Source organism: Suricata suricatta, chromosome 1 (assembly GCF_006229205.1).
Source record: "Suricata suricatta isolate VVHF042 chromosome 1, meerkat_22Aug2017_6uvM2_HiC, whole genome shotgun sequence".
In the NCBI taxonomy this organism is placed as follows: Eukaryota; Metazoa; Chordata; class Mammalia; order Carnivora; family Herpestidae; genus Suricata; species Suricata suricatta.
The window spans coordinates 73,566,282-73,591,427 of record NC_043700.1 but is presented as its reverse complement, the minus strand read 5'-3'; the positions used below and the strand labels follow the sequence as shown (position 1 = coordinate 73,591,427).

Sequence of the window (25,146 nt, the reverse complement as noted above, 5' to 3'; positions counted from 1 at the left end):
GGAGAGCCCAACACAGGGCTTGAACTCACAAACCATGATATCATGACATGAGCAGAAATCAAGAGTCAGTTGCTTAATGGACTGAGCCCACCGGCTGCCCTTTGGATCTACGCTCTTTAACTATTAACTATGAGGATAGGTTCTTTAGGAAATCTGTCATGTCTTCAAACTCAAAGGGCAGGGAGATTATGAGTTATCATCTGGGCTCACAACAGAATTCTAAGAATGACATAACATTTTGGGGATAAATGAACTTCTTATAAAGAACGTGGCTCACCTTATGTGGCACTTCCTCCACAGACAGAAATGTGATATTTATGCCTTAGGGAAAACAAGGCCACAAAAATAAAGTGAATTGACAGTATTGTAGAGACTCAAAAAAACACATTTTTTCCAACTTTGTTTAGATTCTGCATCTTTCATGGCAGCTTTGGTTTTTATGCTTATGAGTCATAGTAAGAAAATTTTAAAACAAAGCTGACAAGATTTATGGAAATTTCATTCCATTATTTTTAAAAGAAACACTTTCATTGGAGGAAGGTAGGCATTCATCTCTCTCATATGTCATTGCCTCAATTGCATTGGGCATCACAGCAAAAATATTCATCTGGTTGTTTACAGAGAAGCAAAATAATCTTGTTAAGTTTAGACTAGAAAAATTTTAAAGAGCCATATCCATTTGAACTTTAGAGTCAAAGAAATCTGGCTTTATCTCTTATTCTCTGCGTAGCCACAGAAAACTTACTTAAGCTTGTTTAGCCTGAGCTTTACTATCTAGAAAACCAAAATATTTGTTCCTAACTCTTAGGGTTATTGTAAGAATTACAGGAGACAATGACATCTAAGACACATTTAGCAGCACACCTGGCACACAGTAAATGCTCAGTAAATACAAGATAATATTATTAGAATTGTTACTGTTGTACGATCATTTTGCATTTCCATTGTCTGTGACTTATTCACAGTAGACTAGTGTATTTTCCTTCATTACTAACTGGAAACCTCAGTCAATTCACTTAGTCTTCATTATCCTTCATATATATCCTTCTAAATGAGATTTCCTTTACATATAGTGGGTTATATTAGCTACTTTCTCTCAATAAGCTATTTTTAGATAAGCATTTTGTTGTCCAAATGATAATATTCAATGACAGAAGTTCTGTGACATGATAGTTCTATTGTCTAATCTAGCAAAGGAACTCCAGGGTGCCATGGTTCTGCTCCTTTTCTCTCGCCACACAAACATATTCTCTGTGATTATTGTTGATGATATCCAGAATCTGTATCAAATGAATACATAATGACAATAATTCATTATAGCATACAACTTCTTATAATACATAGTTTTGATCTTAGTAATTTCCAAATAAAAATAACTGTCTTAGTTTTGAGGGAAGAGAGAGAGAGAGAAAGAGAGAAAGCTTGAGTGGTGGAGGGGCAGGCAGAGAGGGAGAGAGAGAGAATATTAAGCAGGCCCCATGCCCACATGGGGCTCGATCTCATGACCCTGATATTGTAAACTGAGCCTAAATCAAGAGTTGGACACTTAACTGAGTGAGCCACCCAGGTGCCCCCCTCCAATTGTCTTTCTATCTCTGTCCCTTCTATCTAATAATTAAGACCTTCATGTATGTAATTTTTTAATAAAATCTAGTTGTTCATGTTCTGCTAACTAGAAATTAATTACTTACATATTGTTTTCCTTATTCTACAGATAGTGAAATTGAGACTGAATTTAAAGTGTCTTGACCAAACAAAAAGCAGAAAATAGTAATAGGTGAAACCAGGATTCAACATTGGTCTGTTAAACACAAAGGAAGTGACTTTAACCATCACACATGACTATACAGCATATGGATCACTGCTAAGGAAGATTTTTTAGACAGCCATTATAGGTAAAGTTATTCTCCAAAATGAACAATACCAAACTGTGGTGTATGTGGTATTACTTTCCTTTTCCCATGCATTATTCAGGCGGTTGTTGACCCATAGGGGCTACACCTGTTACTCTACAGAGCTTACAAATCTTAGAGTATAAATAATAGAAGAGCTTGATGGATTCTTGTGAAATTACACACCATGCCAGGTTTCCAACAATCTCGCTCTACCAGTTTCTGTGTTAGTTGACACAGGGTGGAATATTTACACTGCCGATTTCTTGGAGAGGTAATAAGAGCTGTGTGGCAATAAAGGATATTTTAGCTCATCTATTGGTTTGAACTTATATTCTAAAAATGTAAGCTAGATGCATTCTTAAAAATAATCTTTAAATCATCCCAGCTGCGTCTGATATACAGAGAAACCACAGGCTATGGTATGTGTTCGAGGGGCTGCAGATATTTGCTGGGAGTGTTTTTATGCGTGTGTGTGCAAAGCTCCAGAGCAAATGCAATTTGCCTTCCAAAAATGCCATTATACAGCTTTACATGAACTTGATGTGAATTAAGGCATCTTTTGTGCTTCATGTTTAGAACTTAGATACAGAAACCATGAAAGATGTAATGCAGTTATTTATAAATGACTGATTTGCTAAAATAATTTTGGATGCACACAAGAAATCCTGCCTTCTCTATACTGTCAGATTTTCACTATCTTCAGATTACACTTGCAGAGCACAGTGTCAATGGCTTCTCTACACACACACACACACACACACACACACACACACACATACACATATACCCCTCGGGGGCCTTGGTTGAGAAGTAGAGAGTAGTGATTTGGCTCTTCTGCAGTAGAGCTTCTCTGCTGAACATCTCAGATCCTAGTCCTTGGGTGTTCCATTTTTGGAATTCCTTTCCAGAGCAGTTCAAACTTCTTAACGTGGTGCTAAGTGCTGTGGCTTCTAGGGAATATGCCATACTTAGTGACATGATTAAAATGAGATGGCCCAAATCTGCTGTTGTCAATTACTGATAATACCATCAAGACAAGTCCTTGTTTAGAACTTTGGAACTTTTTTCTGATGCATCAAGATGAATTGAAAGAATTGTGATAAATTTCTCTCTACTAGTTCTTTAAATAATACTCGTGTGCTATATTAATATTTTGTGATCTTACTGAAGTTTAAGTGAATGTATATATGTACATCAGAAAAAATGTCACATGGTCTTCCCCATTTGGATTTGCCAATGAAAATGCTCCATCCAAAATCATTCCTTTCTGTTATTTTCTATCTCGGCTCCCTTTTTATTTACTTCATAACATTCACTCATTACGATTTGTAATTATTTGTTTTATATAAACTTCATAGAGCACAGATCATGGTGGGGTTTTTTTTTTCCTATCATATCAAGCAGTCTGAGTGGTAAAATGAAGTCCCTCTTTAAATACATATTTAATGAATGGGTACCTGGGTGGCTCAGTCAATTGAGTGTCCAACTTCAGCTCAGGTCAGAATCCCACTGTTCCCAGGTTTGGGGCCCATGTCGGGCTCTATGCTGTCAGCTCAGAGTCTGGAGCCTGCTTCAGAATCTGTGTCTACCTCTCTCTCTGCCCCTCCTCCATTCTCACTTTGTCTCACTCTCTCAAAAATGAATAAACATTAAAACAATTTTTAATATTCATTGAATGGAAGTAAGAAACAGATATTAATAACTTAAGTAGTCATATTTTTAGCTTTCTTAAATACTGTTTGAGAGGTCAAAAAGGAGACAGACTCTAGAATATTAAAAAATATTTTTCCACAGACAACCAAACTGAGAATGGTAGACTGTGGGTGAAAATATTAAGAAAAGGGAGGAAGGGAATCTGAATAAGTACAGGAATTACATTTGCTTTAATCTAGCCTTACTATATTATTAAAATCCATATTGAGTTGAGGACAGAATCATCTTAATATTTTTTAAAAAGGCAGTTTTGCCAAACTTAGGCCAGACTCTAGAACAACTATGAACAATAGCAAAATCCTTGTTATGACATTGGCCTTGACATTGGTTTCTCCTTTGTGAGTCCTGTCCTCTCATAGCATCTTGAGATTCCAAGCAGGTCTCAGTCACCTAGGTAAGTACTAATGAATAAATCAAAATGATGCCTATTGATTGTCACATCTAGGCTATTGACTTCAGAGTCAATATTGACCCATCCAGCAGGTTGGTCAATGCAGGTCCGGAGGGAGGGAGTGAGTATTGGTGGGCAGGGGGACACAATCTCTGATCAAGCCCCACTTTATTGAGACCACTCACGTCTTATAAAGGGTAGAAGGCGGGCAGCTGACGTGAGTCAGTTGCTAGGAAACAAGGGCGAGGACTGCAGCGTCAGCACACCACCCGAGAGGCTAATGAGAAAGGCTTGGGAGGTAAACAAGAAGGCCTCAGCTGAAGGTGATAATGCAGCTCTTGCTGTGCTGGGAGTGATACCGCAGCTCAGCTGTGCGGGAGGCTGATCTTGCAGGTCAAGGCACAGGTCTTTTCTTCTGGCAGCTCTTCTGGCAGCTCCCGACAAATATGAATGGAAAACAAGTGGAAAGAAAGCTACTGGGCAAAGTGAACTATACTAATCTTACTCAGGGCAAATGTGAGCCTGGTCATCACTCAAGGAAACGGCCATCTTACAAGTACTTACATAAAAGGATATTTAAGGTCCTTTATCTGTGTGTGTGTGTGTGTGTGTGTGTGTGTGTGCGCGCGCGCGCGCGTGTGTGTGTGTGTGTGTATTTGCAAACAATGTAAATAGATGGACAGACAGACAGAAACAGGTATCAAATACTTTAAATTTACCAACATGTCACAGTATTATTGAAGCTAAACAATTAGGCACAAATCAAGAATCTGAAAATGGCTCCATGACTTATGACACCCATATGATAGAATATTTTTATAGAAGGAGCTCATTCTCCTCAATCCTCATCCTCCCACTCTCACTTCCGAGATGACTCTCCATTGTTTCCATTCGTTGGCATATAAGAGAACCTCAGCCCACCTCTCCATGTGTTATTCAAGGTTGACAGAGTTGCTAACTTATTGGTAAATAGTGGGTCTTCATTAGTTCACATTTTCACTAGTGTGGAATTACTTTACCTCACAAGTGTGGACACAATCTTTTAGGCCTTTGTTTCATTCTTTACCTTTTCCTTGGGCTGCCCTCCTTGGGATCTGAAAGAAAGTTAATGAAATCCTTACCATTTTTCCATGTGAAAGCACAGGATCCAAGGCCTGCATTTCAGAATATATGTCTTAAAATTTTATAGGACAGTGCTCTCTTGGGCAGCACACACACTAAAATTGGAACAATACAGAGATTAGCATGGCCCCTGCATAAGGATGACATGCAAATTCGTGAAGTTGAAAGGATACAGGTCTGAACCAAACTGACTCCATGACAGGCTTTAAGTTTCCCCTCTGACCTTAAAGCCCTAAGTTTCAGTTTCTCCAAAACTATCAGGCAGTTACACATTGCCCAAGGCAGGAGAGACCACCCTTGTAACACCCAATCAGAAGCGGCCAGCTAACACCCTTAACATTCCTAAGGGCAGGCCTGTAGATGGAAACCATAGATAGTTACCTGTTGTTTAATACTAGATTAACCAGTTACTCATCCTACCGTGGGGGTCCTTGGCCCACCCTGTAATTGATTATCTTCAACGAAACACTAAATATTGTGATTGGGTCCCGCCAAAAGTAACAAACACTCTAAACAAAATGTATGGTTAAAGTTGTGGCCAATGCTGTTATATGATAATGACGGATCACTGTACCTATGTCATAGTTTCTTGTAACTCCCCCTTCCCAAACCCCGTAAAAACCCTGCTCAGCTCTTGTTCGGGGCTCTCAGCACAGATCCACTGCGCTGGTGAAGGCTGTGAGCCTGAGCTTAAGCCCGGTGAGCTTAAGCCTGAACAAAAGCCCTTTGCTTTTGCATGCGTGACTCGGTCTTCCTGGTGGTCTCTGGTTTTTGGGGACGATATTGCGATCTGGGCATAACAAAGTGTTTCATATTTGGAGGTGAACTACATAAAGATTAAGAATACACGTAGCATGACGTGCACTGGGTTATCCCAAAACTGTTGAATCATACCATACACCTGAAACTAATACGACACTGTGTGTTAGATATACTTTAATTTTAAAAATCTATAGAACAAATTCTCCTTGTTTATTTCTTCCATTTTAAGGTTTTACTTATTTGTGGACCTTAAAAATTACTTTTTAAGTAATTTTATTGTGTTCCTCAAATATCTAAATAGATCTTAATTGATTTGTGCAATGAATTTATAGAATAGACATAGTATTGTTATCTGCATAACATCAAGAACTTCTATACACAACCATAGGACGTTTCTCTATTTGTCTTTTATTAGAGTATTAATTTTTCCCAAAGAGAATATGAAGTAAGTATAGTAAATGGGAAGATTTAGCATGGCTTGTTTGTTAGGATTGTTTTAGTAGTATCTTTGTCTTCAGAGATAAGGATGCTCCTTTTCTCTGGCATAGGAAAGGCATCTCTCACATGAGAATTTTATGATTTGTTTCAATAGAGAAGGATTGGGGGGAAGATCAGAGTGACCTTTATGCTTCTGCCATTTTCTCAAATTCCTTCAGCTTAAAATAGTCGATATGCCAAAATGCTATATTTGGGGTTAGCATGTCCTGCACTCCATCAGGTGTGAAGGGAAATCCTCAAATATTAATTAGATAAAAGCTTCAAGAGTGCTATAGGTCAGTTCTGAAAGATTTTCAAAATAAGGAGAAATACAATATTCTCTGCAAATTATTTCTATTATCTGGTTCAAATCTAATGATTTTCAAAGTAGATCTTTTACTTAGAGTTGCACCCGTAGAAAACTGAGAGGAAAAATGTTTTGATAATGAGCAAAAAATTAGTAATATAATTTAATTTACTGGGACAGTGACTCTAAGGAAAACAAAGCAATCTATATCAGACTGATCACAAAGAATAAACCCCAATATGTTCATGCTTAATTCTTTAGGATCTAAATTTTGATTATGGAAAATTCTATAGAAACATTACGTGATGAGGGAGAGAGAGAAAAGCAAGAGACTTTCCTATTCCCTCTCTTCCTTCCTATCCACTCTCCCAAACATTACGTGATTGCCGAGTCTTGCCAATATAATTCTACTTAATCATTTTTATGAGAATTAAGTTGCCAAATTTTTCATCAAACATCAACTACATATTGGAAAAATACAGACTTTGTGGCATATTTAATTTAGTGCTCTACAAAAAAAAGATTATGTAAAGACTGAATTTATACATGTAAAGTAAATGGAAGAAATAGGGTTATTTTTTGATAGTCTGTGCTGACATCAATTTAACCTTGGGGAGAAAATAAAATTTAACCTTGGGATACCTGGAATGACGTATTTTATGATGGAAGGGAGTTGAGAAACTAGCCCCAATTTTTCCCTTCACACACAGTAAATAATACCTATTTCATTTCAAGCAGAAAAAAAATGGTTTTATGCTAAAGAAAAAAGAAACTACAGAAGAAAATAAACACAAACACAGTAGGAGTTGAGGAACCTATTCACTGTTATTTTTTAAAAGGGCTTGTTGGAAAACACGAATTTGGATCACAATCCCCACTGAGTAACAATGTTCTGTAGCTAGATCGCTGTTATCTGTGGTTCTAATCTGGGATAACCTGACGGTGTAACCAGGCTTGAGAGATCTCTTTTGTTCAACAGCATTTTGTTAACCACCTGCCTTTCTGAGGTAGAAAACTGAATTTGTTAATATAAATAACACACAGGGAGGATATGAACAGTCAAAACAGTGTAAAAGGCCTCAATCTAATTTTTATCTTCCTGTCATCCTGGGTGGGTTCCCTGAGAGACAATAATGAAGAGCGCAGAGGGAAAACTCTTACAGGATATTTTACTCTTACAATTTATAGTAAATTGTTTTTTGACAGCTAGCTTAGGGCTCTGCCCCTCCTCTTCCAGGGAATCATGCAAAGAATGTGTGAGCCTAGGAGTCTAAGGCAGTATTTTTCTTAAACTGATGATGAACCCAGAGCTAAAACTGAAACCCAAGGTCACAGATAATGGAAAATACACCGTAGGCATTTTCATTGCCTTTATGTTTTTAATGATGTCTTCATTGTCTCTTATTGGGTTTTTGTTTTGTTTTCTTTTTACAGGCGCTTTTGTTTCCTGCACTTTGCCAATTGCTTTTGGGCTGGCACTAGTACTCCCATAAAATATCTTAATGGCCCCCTGCAGGGCTTCTGTAGTGAAGGGCCTGCTAATGTTTCCATTATGACCCTTGTCTCAGAGATCTTTATATCACAGTCATGTTAATTTGCATTAGACCATGGGGAACATGTCACATAGGTCAGTCTTGGAAGCAATATTTTTTGGTACACTTGAAACAAATGATAGTATAAATTCCTCAGCAGTTGTATAGCTCTGGAGCACTGAATCTAGTTACAGTAGCATTTGCTGGGGTTTTAGCTGAGTAACTTCCATAAAAGTTAATTGAAATTATCTGAATGAAGCCTCAAGTGATGCTTTGGAAATAGAGACTAACCTTGTAATTGCCTTGCTCTCCTTTCACCTTCTTCTCTTGTCTTAAATAGTAGTGCTGTAGCTGATTGAGCTATAATGTCACCATATAGATGAAGGTGGAATGACTTATTAATTAAAAACAAATTGTATCTTAATTTAATAAAGGTTTCCAATATGAATATGATACATTGTTTCAAAATGTCAGAGTGACCTAGGGTAGTGATAACAGAAAGGTGCAAATGCCAGAGACAGTGAGCCCTCAGGAACAGACACACTGTCCTAGTGTGGGGGTGTCACACTTGTGCAATCAAAGGGAATTAAATACTACTTTGTGAAAAGCTTGTGATATATTTTCTTGTTATAAAATGTGATGAGTATTCCAAAAATTTCATTTAAATCCTGAATTAGTGAATCAAGAAAAAAACAATCAAGAAATGAATAGAAAAATATAAGGGAAAAATTCTAGTAATACCCAAATATGTAGATGGTTTAAAAAATTTTTTTAGACATTTGGCATTCAGTTAAGTCTTTGAATCTCTATAACAATCTTTTGAATCATGGAAGAGATTCCCACTCCCATACTTAAGTAAACAAATTATTGACTGACAGCATGTATTTTGCAGACAGACCTGGATTTAAATCCTTCTTTACCATTTACTAAGTGAAAGTTTGGAGCAAGTTATTAAATTTCATCAGTTATGAACTTGCACATGGGGAATGTAGTGTTACTGTCACAAGCTGTTGTAGGGGCCAATGAGATTCATACATGCGTCACACAATCCTAGAACAAAGAGGGCACTTAAACTGTTTTTCCCCTACTTTGTTTCTTTGAGAACATGGGTATTTACTTAATAGCAAAGATAAAATGAAAATCTGAATGGTTTGACTTGACTTGATTTTGTTAGAGTCTATACCTTGTTCTTCAATAATTAAAGTTAATCACCAAATATTCTCACATCATTTTATTTTAATTTACTCATTTTCTAATCAAATTAGAAAGGATTGTATTTGAAGAAGCATGATATAGAACAAAGTCTTTTGTGAATAATAGAACAATATATGACCTCAAGGAAGAAAATTTCTTTCCTTCTAAATGAAGCCAGAAAAACACAAGGGAAATCAGAAAGTTTTGTACTGTCTGCCAGAAATCATGAAACAAAATGTGTAGAATCTACTACAGGGTCCGACAGAAAAGTAAAATCTGGAATGTGAAAATTGAAGGAGATAAAGTTAACCTATATAGGTAATAACACATTGTGACCTTTCTTTCTTGTTATCTAAATCACTCTCTAGTGAGCTGTTTTACAGAGAGTATCTCACAGGATGTGTTCTGAGGAAATGCTCAAATTATAGTGTAATTACATCTCCATTTGCTTGACATGATCTCTGTTTTAGTTTGTTGTCCTACTGTAATTATTAATAGGTCATCTTTGACTCTCAAAAAGTTTCCATCTTTGGATGATGAATTACATGGTCACCCTTTCAATTAAGGATGCAAGCCTCTCTCATGAGGAGATATGGCATTCTATCATAATTCTTAACCCAATACCAGGAACATCATCACTTTGGCTATATAGATAGTTTATTACTCCTTGTCACGATCCAACCCCCAGAGATTAGGGCTCTTCGTAAAACAGAGTGTGAAACTGGGGAAGACTATCAGATTAGGACGACAGGGTGAGTAACTGCGGGAGCCGGAGGAGAGTCCCAGTGGGATACGTACAGACTACATTGAAATTAAGGCATTAGTACTTTTTAAACTGTTTCTAGTGAAGAAAGATGAATCGCGGGTAGGAGAACATCCAAACAGAACGTCCAGATGCTAGAAGTCAATTTCTAGTGTAGGACTCAGTTACATATTCAAAGTCCCAGGATTGGTGTACACATGCAATTGTTGATAAAATTGTCACTATTCTTTTTTTAAAATTTTTAATTTTCATTTTTGAGAGAGACAGGCAGACAGAGCAGGGAAGGGACATAGAGAGAGAGGGAAACACTCAATCCAAAGCAGTCTCCAGGCTCTGAGCTATGAGCACAGAGCCCAATGTGGGGTCGAACTCATGAACCATGAGATCATAACCTGAGCAGAAGTTTGGAAGCTTAACCAACTGAGCCACCCAGATGCCCCAAATTGTCACTATTCTTAACAGCCACATCACTTAGTCCTATAGGCCATTTTGATTAAGGTTTCTGGAAGGCTTATTCTTGAAAATAATTTTATAAATTACTCCTGAGAAAATTTATCATATCTTATGCTAGTTCAGTATGATCAGCTGGTTGTCTTAGTTTCTTGCTGGTGTGAATAGATTAACTCCTGTACACCAGTTGAATTACTGGGTTGAGCAATATGAAATTGTTGCCTTTTAACCATTTTGACTTGAAAGTAGAATTGTATCTGGTTTAACATAATATAATTCTATTAAGAAGAGAAAAGGAAGATAGAAAGCTTAATTTAGCATGGAAAATGATCCTGAAGCATGAGAGAAAGGGGACAGAAGGGGAGAGAGAGGGGGACGGAGGTGGGGCAGACAGAGAAAAAGAGAGAGAAAGGAAATAGGGAAAAGCCACTAACAAACGGTTATTGAGCATCTATTTCCACATGCCAAGGAACAGTGCCAGGTGCCTGGGACTTAAAATAGACATTCTCTCTCCTGTCATGGCACAGGCCATTGGGAACATAAATTAAGAGTTCATTGCCTAGTTACTTGTCTTGCTTTTAAAGATAAACTCTGATAGAGCAGCTTCTCTTCCTCCTTTTCTATTTTATTCTTTTCCTTTCTAGGTTTTCTTCCATTCCAGAATTTTTTTATATTAATTTGCAATCATTTTCCCTCCTCAGTCTGAAAGCTAATTTCCTATTGCTATAAAGCATGCATTTTACTATGGCATATATTAGTTACCTATTTTGATATCTGTGCATTCTCTCAAAGCATCAAAATGTAAGCTCCTTGAAGACAGGGAATGAGAATTATTCATCTTAATTATATGTGCAATACTTAGAATATTCCTGGCCTAAATACTGCCCAATAAATTACCATTAAAGCAAATAAAGCCCAGTGAACATGGGCGCGATACCTAGGCTATGCCGAAGCCTCAAATATGAGCATATTGATAATATAGATGTAACCACTGCTATTCACTAGGCAGAAATTAAATGTAGTCACTGGGTATTATGTTTTGAGATCAATTAAAGTAATTTGCTTTTCTCATATTCATATATGTGTAACCTGTCTCTTTTTTAATGTGAACATTATTAGGAATTATTTTTCATTGCTCAGAATGAAAATAAAACGGTTTTGCAGTTTGATTCAGTGTTTGCTGCTTTTTTATGCAATCATGCCAAAAGACAAAAAATATTACTAAATGATATAAAACATGATGACAATTTTCTGTTAAAAGCTACAGAAACCTTAAACTATTTATTTTTCTCTTACCTCTTTTCCTGAAAGGAGACCTTGAATCTGGAACCTGAATCACTCTTGCCTGTCCTAAGATATCAGTGGAAGATGGGACAGCCAAGCTGGAAGGTCACCAAGAGACTGGCTAATGCACAGTTTGTCTTGCTTCCTGCATTTCACAACTTCTAGAACACTGAATCTACCTAAATAACATAATAGGAAATACATAAAGATTTACTCCTTAAAACCCATAGGGATCCATCTACATGTCACCTGGGATAGAGATTATGCACATATATACACTCAATACATATTTCATTTTAGATATAAGAAAATATTAATATATTCAGTTGAAACTTTGTTAAAAAATATTACACAGTATGTATGTTATATTGTATACATATGTTTTATGTTATATATGTGTATATGTTACACCTTATTTAAACAGTTTATTATTGAAACTCATTCTATTAATAAATGCATATGTTGCCCTATAAATACACTGTCCTGAAAATATTTTTAAATATGCATTAGGTAGTAATTTTTAAATAGGTTTATGTGTTTCTTAGAGAATGTTCTCCAAAAGAATCATCATAGTGCTCTCCAAAACCTTAACGAAACCAAAATCTAGAATTACGAGTTTAGGAGTGAAAGATTTTTAGCAAAGTAAGGATTTGCCCTTAGCAGACTGTCCCTGGTTCCTCTGGCAGACACAGGCTGTGCTAGAGTTGAAGGCTAATGTGTGCTGTCAGGTAAAGGTCACAGTGACTCAGAGTTTTACTCTGTTCTTTGCAGGTATTTGGGTGAAAAACATCAAACTGATTCACAGAGTAATCACTTTGTTATCTAAGAATAACAAACTGAGTTCTAGTAAAAAATTTTAGTTTGGCACCAGCGGAACATATTCTAAACAGTGTTTGTTCTTTAATTCTATTTATTTAACGTAAAACAAAAACCAAAAATATCTTCCACTGTCAACTCCCTGTCTCTGGCAACCACCAATCTGTTCTCTGTATCAATGAGTTTGTTGGGAGAAATTGTATATGTATATGTTTGTATATATATGTGCATGTATATGTGTATATACATATATATATAATCATACATTATTTGCCTTTGTCTGACATTTCATTTCGCATAATGCCCTCAAGTCTAGCTGTGTTGCTGTAAATGGCAAGATTTCATTATCATTTATGGTTGAAGGATATTCCATTGTGTATATAGGCCACATCTTTATCCATTCATCCATCATTGGACACTTACGTTGTTTCTACAACTTGGCTATTATAAATACTGCTGCAATGAACATAGGGATATGTGTATCTTTTGGAGTTAGTGTTTTCATTTTCTTAGAATAATTATACAGAATGGAATTACTGCATTGCATGGCAACTTTTTAAAAATTTTTTGAGGAACCATCAGACTGTTTTCCATAGGGGCTACACCAGTTTTCCACCAACAGTGCACAAGAGTTTCCTTTTCTCCACATGCTTGCCAACACTTTTAATTTTTTGTCTTTTTGATAAGAGCCATCCATGAGGTGAGCATGGATTATCTTTCCATTTATTTGGGTCTTTAGTTTCTTTCGCTAATGTCTTATAGTTTTCTGTAGGTTTTTCTCCTCCTTGATTAAACTTATTCCTAGGAAATTTATTCTTTTTTTTACGATGTAAATACAACATATTAGTGCATATAAATGCAACAAATTTTATGTATTTAGTGTCCTGAATCTTTACTGAATTTGTTTATTATTAGTTTACAGTTCTTGATGAAGTCCTTGGGATTTTCTATAGATAAAATAATGACATTTGCTAATAGTGTTAGTTTTACCTTTTCCTTTCTAATTTGGGTGATTTTATTTCTTTTTCTTGCCTAATTTCCCAGGGCTAGGACTTCCAATTCCTTGTTGAATAAAAGTGGTGATAGTGGATATCCTTGTCTTGCTCCTGATCTTAAAGGAAAAGATTTCAATTTTTCACTATTGAGAGTGATGTTGGCTGTTTGCCATAATGTCGTTTTGCCATACATGACCTTTATTGTGTTGAAGTAAAGTCCCTCTACATTTTATTTGTTGAGACCTTTTGGCATAAATGAATGTTGAATTTTGTAAAAAAAATTTTTTATGCGTCTAATGAGTCCATAAAATGCTTTTTTCCTTCATTTTGTTGACATGATGTATCACACTAACTGATTTGTGGATATTGAGACATCCTTGCATCTCTGGAATAAATCCCACCTGATCAGGGCGTATGATCCTTTTCATGCATTTTTGAATATGGTTTGCTAATATTTTGGCAAGGAATTTTGCATCTATGCTCATCAGGGATATTAAACTATAATTTTCTTCTCTTGTGGTATCCTTGTCTGGTTTTAGAGTCAGGGTAATGCTGGCCTCATAAAAGGAATTTAGAAGAGTTTCCTCCTCTTCTATTTTCTTGAAGAGTTTGAAAAGGATCAATATGAATTCTTCTTTGAATTTTTGTTAGAATTCACCGGCAAAGTCATCTGGTTCTGGACTTTTATTTATTGGTAAGTTTCTGATTACTGATTCAATATCCTTACTAGCAATGTATCAGTTCAGATTTTCTATTTCATCATAATCCAGTCTTGGTATATTGTATATTTCTAGGAATTTATCCATTTCTTCTAAGTTGTCTGATTGGTTAGCTTATAATTATTCACAGTAGTTGCTTATCCGTTGTATGTCTGTGCTATAAGTTGTAACATCTCTCTCATTTCTAATTGTACTTGAGTCATATCTTTATTTCTGGGTGAGTCTCACTAAAGATTTGTCAAAGATTCTGCTTTTCTATTCAAAGAATATCGTTTAGTTCCATTTATTTTTGCTATTGTCTTTGTAGTCTCTGTTTCATATGTCTGATCTAATCTTTGTTATTTTCTTCTTTCCACTAACTTTGGGCTTCATTGATTCTATTTTTTTAGTTCCTTGAGGTATAAAATTGTTTTTGAGATTTTTCTTGCTTCTTGAGGTAAATTTTTTATCACTATGAACTTTCCTCTTAAAATTGCTTTCACTATATCCCATACATTTTGGTATATTATATTTCCATTTTTATTTGTCTAAAGATATTTTTTTATTTCTCCTTTGGCTTTCTCTTTGACCCACTGGTAGTTCAGTAATTATCACATTAGTGAATTTTCCAGTTTTGCTTGTGTAATTAATTTCTAGCTTCATACCTTTGTCATCAAAAAAGATACTTTATATGATTTCAATTCTCTTAAATATATTAACATTTGTTTTGTGGCCTAACATATGATCTATCTTGGAAAATATTCTATGTGCACTTGAGAAGAATGTATAGTCTGTTGCTTATGGATATAATGTACTACAAATATCTTTTAAGTCTATCTGATCTAAAGTGTCACTTAAAGCTGGTGTTTCCTTTTTGACTTTCTGTCTGGATGATTTATTCACTAATATAAGTTAAATATTGAAATCCCTTGATATTATTGTATTGTGGTCTATTTCTTCCTTTAAGTCTGTTAATATTTGATTTTTATATTTGAATGCTTCTATGTTGGTACATAAATATTTAAAAATGGTATTATCTTCTCCTTGGATTTACCACTTTACCATTATTCGATGCCCTTTCTTATCTCTTATTACTATCTTGGTTTTGAAGCTTATTTTGTTGATATAAGATAGCTACTCCAGCTTTATTTTTGGTTTTCATTTGCATGGAAATATCTTTTTTCATCCCTTCCCTTTCAGTCTATATATGCCCATACATCTAAAGTGAGTCTTTTGTAGGCAACACATAGGTGGGTCATGTTTTTTCATCCATTCACTCCATGTCTTTTGATTGAGGAATTTAGTCCATTTAAATTTAAATTAATTATTGTTTTTTATGTGCTTATTTTCAATTTGTAAATTGTTTTCTGACTGTTTTTGTAGTTTCTCTCTCTTCCTTTCTTCTTTTTATTCTCCCCTCCTTGGTGGTTTGATGACATTTTTTAGTGGTATGCTTATATTCCTTTCTCTTTATCATTTTGGTTTTGTGGTCACCATAGGGCTTGCATATTATAACTTATATCTATAACAGTTTATTTTAAATTGATTACAACTTAAATCTGATCCCAGTATAAAACTCAGTAGTATAACTCTCCTCTTCTCACATGTTTTATGTTTTTATGTCACTTTTTATATCTTCTTATTTTATGCATCCCTTAACTAATTATTGCAGTTTTGTTATTTTTTTAATTTTTGTCTTTTAACTTTTATTACAGTTTTATAAATAATTAGTCCACTACATTTACTCTATATTTACTCCACCAGAGAGATTTTTACTCTTGTATGTTTTCTTGTTACTAAATGTTACCTTTTCTTTTCAGCTTAAAGAGGTGCCTTTAAAATTTCTTGTATGGTCATTTTAGTGGAGTTGAACTCTTTTTTAGCTTTTGCTTTTCTGGAAAACTCTTTATCTCTCCTTCACTGAATGATAACTTTCCTAGGTAGAGTATTCTTGATTGGGTGCTTTTTTCTTCAGCACTTTCAATATATTGTGCCACTCCCTTCTGTCCTGTAGTTTCTATGGAAAAACCTGATGATAGTCTAATAGAGGTTTCCATATATATATAACAAGTTGTTTTTCTCTTGCTGCTTTTAATATTCTCTCCTTGTCTTTAATCTTTGACCTTTAACATTTTTTTAATGTTTATGTATTTTTGAAAGAGAGAGAGACAGAGAGTGGGGAAGGGGCAGAGAGAGAAGGAGACACAGAATCTGAAAGAGGCTCTAGGCTGAGTTGGCAGCACAGAGCCTGATGTGGGGCTTGAACTCAGGAATGGTGAGATCATGACCTAAGCCAAAGCTGGACACTTTACTGACTGAGCCACCCAGGTGTCCCTAACCTTTGATCTTTTAATTATAATGTGTGGTGGTATGGGTCTTTTTGAGTCCCTCTTATTTGGAATTCTGGGTTTCCTGGATCTGGATACCTGCTTTAGCCATTATTTCTTTAAATTAGATCTCTGCCCCTTCTCTTCTTCTGAGAGGCCTACTCAGTAAATGTTGTTCTGCTTGATGTTGTCCCCCATGTCCCTTAACTATCTTTACTTTTTTCATTCTTTCTTTTTCTTTTTTCGCTCTGATTGGAAGACTTCCACTGCCTTGTCTTTCAGTTAACTGAGTCTTTATTCTGCTTTATCTAGTCTGCTGTTGAACCCCTCTGGTGTATTTTTTTAGTTCAGTTATCGTTTCTTCAGCTCTATGACTTCTATTTGGTGCTTTCTTATATTTTCCATCTCTTTGTTGAAGTTCTCACTCTGTTCATCCATTGTCTCCCCAGTTTGGAGAGCATCTTTATGACTCATAGTTTGAACTTTTTAGCAAAAAATTAAGTGTCTCCATTTTATTAAGGTTTTTTTTTTTTTCCCCATGAGGATTTATCTTGTCCTTTTGTTTGGAGTATATTCCTCTGTTTTTTTGTTTTGCTTGATTCTCTGTGTGGGTTTCTTTATGATAGATGGTTGGATTTTGTACAGTTGATGCTTTCCAAGTCTTAAAGAGATGGTCTTTTACAGTAGGTGAGCCTTGTTGTTATGCCCTGCTTCAGTCTTTGGTTTTCCTCTTAAATCTTTGCTCTTGTCTAAGCAGCTCGTTATATTATTAATAGCTGCTGTAGTTGAGGATGTGCCGAGACCTCTTGATGATCCAAAGGGGGGATCGCAGCATCTAGATTCAGGTTAAATGGAAGCCAGAGCCTCACACATCAGATTTTAAATGCAAATATGTACAGTCCGATGTGACTTCAAGCAGAAGCCCCACAGGCCACCAGGGGATCCGGAGCTGTCCTTGAGTGGCCGTCACAACACAGAAATCAACACTTCACATGAGCATATAAGCTCTTCTCTGGGAGATACCAGCACACTGAGGTAAGGCACAAGGAGCGCATTACTATGGCTTCCACGGCCTACATTCTTTAAGAGTAGCTTCATCAGGCACTAGATATTTGCCAAACGTGAAGCTTGCCCTTCAGGCCTAATCTCCAGGACAATCTAAGAGGCCTCCTTCACAGAACAACTGGAGATTATGCCTCAGTCCTCTATGAAATGCTCTGGAAGTGACAGCTTGCAAAAACCGTCTCTTTAATTGCCACAATCCTGTGGGACTCAGGAATGCAAGCTCCCCTTGGTCACCAGAGCCAAGAAATCAAGAGATATTCCCTGGTAAGCAACTACAAAAACTGGGGAGCCTGGCATAAAAACCAGGGCACCAGATGTGTGTAAACCTCCCCTTCAGGAGACACTGATGCTCTGGAGTACAGCAAAGGGTGAATGCAAAGGTGGTACCTGCTCTCGATGGTCTTTGGAGAGGATTATAGTCTGTCCAAAGATGTGTGTGCAATGAGAAGCCTGCCCCTGACACCACATTCACAGTTAGCTAAGAGGCTAATTCACAAAAACACTGAACTGCTGGGTCTGTTGCCTAGGGTGGTGGCTGTTTAAGAACTCTTTCTCTGTTAGTTACAGTCCTACTGGACTCACAAATGTAAGTCCCACCAGCCACCAGAGCCAGGTGACATACAGGTGTCTTCCGATTGCAGCTGCAAAGCTCAGGGTGTCAGACAGGACTTTTTCTTGCTGACACTGATTATTACAGTCTCATGGGACTAGGCAAGCAAGCTCTCCTGTCCTCCAGAGCCATGCGATCAATTGATTACAGCAGCTACAAAAATTGGGGCACCAGACACACATAAAAGCTTCCTTCCAAGAGATACTGGTGCTCTGAAGCACAGCAGAGGTATAAACAGTTCTGTATTTAGAGCACCACGCCGTGCAATTGTAAAGGTGTTTCTCTGCTCCTAGACCGTGAGCTCACAGGGGTCCCGGGGACCCATGCTTGTCTCACCCGCTTTGGGTCTCAGCACCAGGCCAGCACTTGGCCCATCGTACATTAGCAATAATGGTCTGTGAGCTTAATTTAACTTGATGTGGAAAACAAGTCTATCTTCATTTCCATTATAATCTTAAATTAGCTTTCCATTTCCCGGAAGGAGAAGAAGATTATAAATGAAGTGAAGTAAGAGTAATGTGGGAGGAAATAAGATAATCAGGTTTGCAATTATTTCACTCTGAGCTGATATTTACTAAGTGTTTGTAAATGATCCAGGTAATTTTCAAGGCAGGTGAGTACATGTTTTATCCCACTTGACAGACGAGGAAACTGAGGCATAGAAAGGTTAAGCAGTTTGGGCCAGGATTTGATCCATGTTATCTAATTACAGCGTCAACACTCTTACTAGGCAGTCAGTATCCTCTAGAATATTACAACATCAAACTAAATTATAAAAGTCACTAAGAGAGCTCAGTCAGGTAAGTGTCAGACTTTCTCAGGTCATGATCTCAGGGTTCCCAGTATGAGCCCCGCATCAGGCTCTGTGCTGACAGCTCAGAGCCTGGAGCCTGCTTCAGATTCTGTGTCTCCCTCTCTCTCTGCCCCTCCCCTGCTTGTGTTCTGTCTCTCTCTCTCTCTCTCTCAAAAAATGAATAAATGTTAAAAAATACTTTTAAAGTCACTAAGAGAAAGGAAAAGTTTTTTTAAAATATTCACAAATTTTGCTAATTTGTATAATACTAAAAACAAAAAGGTAAAGACTGAGATTTGACAATAAGTAATTCTGCTTTAAATGGTTTTTATTGGAGGGGTGCCTGGGTGGCTCAGTCAGTTAGGCCCCGGACTTCAGCTCAGGTCATGATCTCACCATTCATGAGTTTGAGCCCCGCATCAGGCTCTGTGCTGACAGCTCAAAGCCTGGAGCTTGCTTCAGATTCTGTGTCTCCGTTTCTCTGCCCTTTCCCTGCTTTCACTCTGTCATTCTCTCTCTCTCTCTCTCGCTCTCGCTCTCGCTCTCGCTCTCTCGCTCTCTCTCTCTCTCTCTCAAAAATAAACATTAAAAAAATTTTTTAATGTTTTTTTTACTGGAGGTTAATCAAGCACAACAAATTCAATAGGTGAAGTACACACTAGTTAGCCCCTGACATGAACACACATGCACACCCATTCAACAAACAAATGTTGAGCAGTTATCACATGCAAGGCAATCTGCTGGGGATGGAGGCAGGAGGTACAATGGAAATCAAATCACTAATAGACTTAAGGGACCACAAGAGGTACATGAATAGCTTCAGTGCAGAATACCAGTACAGACAGCATAATTGAGAGAGGGAGAGAGTCGTTTCCTGCTGGGAATCTGGATGTGTGGAGATTGCAGCAAGAAAGCAAGAGATATTTAAGGGAAACAGACAGTAGTATGATTCAATTGGTGTATAAAATACATAAAACAGGTGAAGGATTTGCAAGATACTGGCCCTGTTGGTGAGGCCTTGAATGCCACTACAAAGCAAGGAAGGAAGGTATGTGGTGTGTGTGTGTGTGTGTGTGTGTGTGTGTGTGTGAAAGAGTGAGAGAGACCACCTTATCTTCTATGCATTATTCTTCATCATCCAGCCTCCCATCAACTATCTATTTTGATGTGTGTGCAAACGCAAATGCATCAAGTTATGGTAGAAAACAAGGACTTTGGCATGTGATGAACCTGGGTAGGGATCCGGGCTTCACCCAGCTCTAGCTGTGAGATCTCAGAAAAGTTATGTTGCATAGCTGAATCTTGATTTCTTTATCTGTAAAATTCAGATAATTCTGCAGAATTATTATGAGAACTAAATAAGATCAAACTTCACTGCCTTGTTTCATAAGTATCACTCAATATGTATTATTTATCAGAGTATGAATATCTTCCTACAAGCAATACAAAGACTAAAGAATTCATCAGTACCTAGTGATATATATCAATGTGTATATATCTATATAAATATAAATACACATACATAATTTATATAATTTATAATGTATTATGTGTATAATTTAGTGCCCTATCTCTTTGCTGTCCCTCAAGTTTGAGGTCACCCTGCAGTCACATTCTAAATGTGAAGAGCACAAGATGATCTGGTTTGATGTCATCCGCCTGGACACCAGAGGAGTCTGGGTCTGCTTGTCTTCTGAGAACTTAAGAGAAATGAGTGCTGGCTGGAAACTATTGCCCTGTTACTCAACTACTCTCCTCTAGTTTTTTATACTTTCTTATTAACAAAGATACTCATGGAAGCTGTGAAAAGTAATCAGGGAAGCATACCCTTGGGCTACCTTGGTGGAGGTCTCCGCTGTGCCTTTTTTGATTAGCTGTCTCACAAAACCAGCACAGCCGGGATCGATAGATGTTCACTTTCCATGACTGATGCTCTCTGGGATATCTAAGAAGAAGAAGGAAAAAAAGAAGTAGTGACAGTCCCAATGTTAAGAATTAATTGCATATTAGGGGTCAAATGAGAAAAAATGGGGGACGAAATGAGAAATTAGGACCCATGAATCTGACAGCAGAAATACAATTACGGGGCGCCTGGGTGGCTCAGTCAGTTAAGAGTCTGACCTCGGCTCAGGTCATGACCTCGCGGTTTGTGAGTTCAAGCCCCACATCGGGCTCTGTGCTGACAGCTCAGAGCCTGGAGCCTGCTTCAGATTCTGTGTCTCCCTCTCTCTGCCCCTCCCCTGCTCATGCTCTGTGTCTCTCTGATTCTCAATAATAAATGTTAAAACATTTTTTTAAAAAAAGAAATAGAATTTTCTCTCCCACTTGATATAATTTCCATACGCTGAATGTCTACTTTTATATTTCCTCTTTATAGTTTTACTTCTAAGCATACCTTGAAAGAGTTGTCTCAGTGTTTCTTTCAGAGCTCAATCTTCAGGAGATTTTAGAAGCTTACATACCTTCCTTTTTTATAATTATAGTCTTAAGATCCTGGAATTTTGTCTTCAGAAATGACTTGAGTAAGCCACTTATCACTCTGTTCTTTCAGCCTGTGCAAGTCAGTTGAACCGGGGTTCTGTGACCGCCCCTTCAACACTTCAAATTCCCTGGCAGCAGATTTCATCCTCCTAATGCACATGCCCTCTTTTAGGTCATTGATGTATTAAGTGAACAAAAGTCTGTCCGAATATTTATCCCCATAGCAGTCCATTAGTTAGTCCTGCCCAGTTAGCATTTGTGATTACTTTCAATCTTAGTTACTCAAGGTAATTTTTCCCTCATTCGAATATCTCATCCCTTTGTACCATAATTGCTGACCTTTTGAATCCGTTTTTCTGTGCTCTATTATATTTTAAAATGTTTCAAATTATATGGAAGGTATATATTCATTATTCCTATTCCCTCTAAATAAGGGTTTCATGCCCCCTTGTTAAAGAAAATTTTATTAGTTTAATAATGAATGGCCTCTTTTAGTGAATCAGCAGTATTTCTGTAATTTGATACACTAATTTTTGCATATACTTTTTAAAGGTTTTTATTTAAATTCTAGTTAGTTAATAGTAGGTGTAATATTAATTTCAGGTATACAACAAAGGGATTCAACACCTGGTGGTCATCACAAAAAGTGCACTTCTTAATTCATCACCTATTTAAGTCACCCCCCATCCATCTCTCTCTGGTAACCATCAGTTTGTTCTCTGTAGTTAAGAATATGTTTCTTGGTTTGCCTCTCTCTCTTTTACTTTTTGCTCATTTGTTCCATTTCTTAAATTCCACATACGAGTAAATCATATGGTATTTGTCTTCTTTGAATGACCTATCTCACTTAACATAATACTCTCTAGTTCCATCCATGTCATTGTAAGATTACATTATTTTCCATGGCTGAGTAACATTCCAGTGTGTGTGTGTGTGTGTGTGTGTGTGTGTGTGTGTGTGTACCACTTTTCCTTATCCATTCATCTATCGATAGACACATGGGTTATTTCCATAATTTAGTTACGGTAGATAATGCTGCTATAAATATCTAATGTTTGTATATACTCTTATTGTCCTCACTCTCCAGTTTCCCTTTTAGAAAAAAAAAATATGTAGACTTTACTGGATCTTATTTGCCGCACATAATCTTTACAATTTGAAACGTAAGCGTATATTTTAAATATTTTAATATATCTTGATTTCATATTAAAATTCATTTTATAGGTCAGAGGAAAACACGATGGAAGCAGAAGGCAGACAGAAAAGATCTGAAGATGCCATGTTGTTGGCTCTAAAAAAATAAATAAAATGAAGTACATTTTGTATATGACTGACATTTACCTGATTTGAGTGATAAGCCATGGCAGTTAAACTGCTATCTAGTATTCAAAGCTTATGGACTATTTAAATGTTTTTGTCAGTGAGACAATTCCATAGGTGATTCTATCATCTAGTGAAAGTAAATTGTTTGAGTAACTAAGAAGCACTGGCTAAATGTTATTAGGTGATGAGTTTAAAGCATTAGCTTTTTAAAATGTTTATTTTCGAGAAAGAGAGAGAGAGAGAGTGAGCACAAGTGGGGGAGGGGCAGAGTGAGAGGGAGACAGAAAATCTGAAGCAGGCTCCAGGCTCTGAGCTGTCAGCACAGAGCTAGACATGGGGCTTTAAATCAGGAACCATGAGATCATGACCTGAGCCAAAGTTGGATGTTTAACCAACTGAGCCATTCAGGTGCTCCAAACATTAATTTTCACAGATTACACTTTACTAAATGACTAAGACAAACCTAAAAATCAGTAGTAAAAATATCTTGATTTGAAAACATTTTTTAGGTCTGCATAGATTAATTATTGCCACCTGTTGGTGGTTCTCTTGAATTGCAGGATTTACTCTTAAATGTGTACCAAAATAACAAAGTCACAAAACCTATTTTTGACCATCTTAATGAAAACTCAATAAAGATTGATCATATGTGTATTTAAGAAATTATGCCATCATTACCACATAGATAGCATAGATAATTTCAGTGGAATTTAATCATATCAACTCTAGTTTACAAACTACAGTCATTGCTAGAAGACCACTATATTTAAATTTTAGGTCACACTCAACTCATGCCTACTGCTGGAAACATTTAAGAATGTACTAATAGAGTGGAGGGGTTTTTTCTGACTGGATTTTTTTTTATAACTAGAATAAAGTAACCCATTTTCAGTGTAGAGTTGTCATTTTATAGCTTTAGGATTAACCCATCAGAAAGCCTGAAATCTAAGGCTGCTAGGAATAACATGCTTGGGAAACAGTCTCTGGGTCACTCACCTCACAGTAAATTCTCAGCAACGTGCCTACAGTGCTACCAGTTGCTTGCATCTCATGGAAAGACAAGCCACATTTTCCAGCCTAGGAGAATACGTAAGCCAAAAGAGTGGGTGGGATGAATCTTGAAGGACTTGAACAAGGTTCTTAGTATGAAGACCTATATGCCAGGGAATTATTAATATTGATCATTTTATCAATATCAACAATATGATTGATGTTCCTTGCCTTGTAGGCTAACTTCAATCCAGTCAAGTTTCTGTTCATTTATGGAAAGTAAATTGTATTCTATTATCTTTTCCCATTGGCTTCTGTCAGTCACATTGCTATCTCCCTTGTGACAAATTTGCAAATAATTCTCTTACCCTAGACAAACCAGGGCATAGGGGCATGGCATCATTATAAAACTGAAACCATCAGTGGCCAGTGATGATGGTTAGCCATTTGCCCTGCTATGCTTTGGAAGATACCCTAACCTACAGCTTCCTCTAGAGTACAGTTATTCTTAAACCCTATCCGTACTAAATCCTGGACATTAGTACACATACTCCATGGCTAAGTCAGACTCTATCTTAACTTGACAATATATAATCTCTTTCCTTTCCATGGCTGCAAAATCCTGTAACTGCTGAAGAATTCATTTGCTCTTGAAACCAGCCATTTTTCATCAGCCACACCTTGTTAATTTGCCACCCAAACCTTTCCCTCCTCTGTTAGATACTATCCTTAAAACAGCAACTCAAAAATATCACAACAGTGGATACTTAACAGTAGCTGATTCACTAGCATAAATGGTAATTTGTCATTACATGAACTTGTATATCTTTGATGCTAGAGAATGCAATTTTTCATCTGTAATTTTTGTGCCAAATATAATAGAAACAAAGGTCCACAGTACAGTTCATATAAGTCTCCTATTTTGTCTTTATGTGGTACACTTGGGAATAGGCATTACATCAAATTTAGTGGTTTTCTTTTCTTTTTTCCCTAATGTAATTCATATTATAATTTCTCCTATTACTGATTTATAATGAGAATTTAATTAGCAGAAAAAAGAATTTAACATGTTCCATCTCACTAATAAAAGAAATTAAAATTAAAGTTATGTATTTTGAACTATGAAATTGGCAAAGGTTAAAAGCAAAATATTAGCAT

General features: G+C 36.6%; 1 non-coding gene across 1 annotated transcript; it reads left to right on the top strand.

The window, feature by feature from the left end:
- Positions 1 to 5,192: 5,192 nt before the first annotated feature.
- Positions 5,193 to 5,296, top strand: LOC115303349. Its single transcript, XR_003913989.1, has one exon. It is a non-coding gene; the product is annotated as a U6 spliceosomal RNA (small nuclear RNA).
- The last annotated feature ends 19,850 nt before the right edge of the window (positions 5,297 to 25,146 follow it).